General features: G+C 44.5%; 1 non-coding gene across 1 annotated transcript; it reads right to left on the reverse strand.

The window, feature by feature from the left end:
* Positions 1-875: 875 nt before the first annotated feature.
* Positions 876-1,009, reverse strand: LOC128047091 (small nucleolar RNA SNORA13). Its single transcript, XR_008199283.1, has one exon. It is a non-coding gene; the product is annotated as a small nucleolar RNA SNORA13 (small nucleolar RNA).
* Positions 1,010-1,324: the final 315 nt, after the last annotated feature.

The raw sequence follows: 1,324 nt of genomic DNA on the forward strand, positions 1-1,324 counted from the left end.
CCTCAGTCATGTCTGACTCTTTGCGACCCCATGAATCACAGCATGCCAGGCCTCCCTGTCCATCACCACCTCCCGGAGTTCACCCAAACCCATATCCATCGAGTCGGTGATGCCCTCCAGCCATCTCATCCTCTGTTGTCCCCTTCTCCTCCTGCCCCCAATCCCTCCCAGCATCAGAGTCTTTTCCAGTGAGTCAGCTCTTCGCATGAGGTGGCCAAAGTCCTGGAGTAGCCAGTGTTAAACCCACACCTCAACCTAGTCTGTGGCATCTCCACGTGTGTGCTTCACAGTGCAGCTGTGAAAGCAAGCTCCTGTAGACACGAAGCCCGCTAAGACAGGCTACACAGTGTGGGCAAGGGAGAAGCCACCAACTGGAGCTGTAGCACCACCTGCTGGAAAACCAGAGAGCGTTCCAGGAACCTGCCTAGTGACGCGAGAATCAATCAGTTCACTCAGTCATGTTTGACTCTTTGCGACCCCATGGACTGCAGCAAGCCAGGCCTCCCTGTCCATCACCAACTCCTGGAGTTTACTCAAACTCATGTCCATGGAGTCAGCGATGCCATCCAGCCATCTCATCCTCTGTCATCCCCTTCTCCTCCCGTCTTCAGTCTTTCTCAGCATCAGGGTCTTTTCCAGTGAGTTAGTTCTTTGCAACAGGTGGCCAAAGTACTGGAGTTTCAGCTTCAGCATCAATCCTTCCAATGGATATTCAGGACTGATCTCCTGTAGGATGGACTGGTTGGATCTCCTTGCAGTCCAGGGAAAACCATAGCCTTGACTAGATGGACCTTTGTTGGCAAAGTAATGTCTCTGCCTTTTAATATGTTTAATATGCTGTCTAAGCTGCCTTTTTTTTTTTTTTTTTTTTTTTTAGCTATTACTTATGCAGCTCCTACTCCAAAGATTTCAAATACGAGGGCAGAAAAGGCTGCAGAAGTGTTTGGTTTATGCCTTTTTTGACACCACAGTCACTGATTTCCAAAAGTGAATGGGCAACACAAAGGCTGCATGTTCATGTTTTCTGTTTCTTTCTGATTCAGTCTGGGGAGACTGTATATTTCTAGGAATTTGTTCATTTATTTAGGTTTTCAATTTTGTTGGTGTATAATTAATAATAATCTCTTATGAGCCTTTGTATTTCTGTGGTGTCTCTTGTAACTTCTCCTGTTTGATTTCTGATTTTATTTATTTTGGCCCTCTTTTTTTCTTTTTTTCGCAATTCTGGCTAAATTATCAATTTTGTTTACCTTTTCTCAAATATTCAACTCTTTTACTGATCTTTTCTATTTTTAAAAAGTATCTATTTCATTTATGTGTCTGC

Source organism: Budorcas taxicolor, chromosome 4 (genome assembly GCF_023091745.1).
Source record: "Budorcas taxicolor isolate Tak-1 chromosome 4, Takin1.1, whole genome shotgun sequence".
Taxonomy (NCBI): domain Eukaryota; kingdom Metazoa; phylum Chordata; class Mammalia; order Artiodactyla; family Bovidae; genus Budorcas; species Budorcas taxicolor.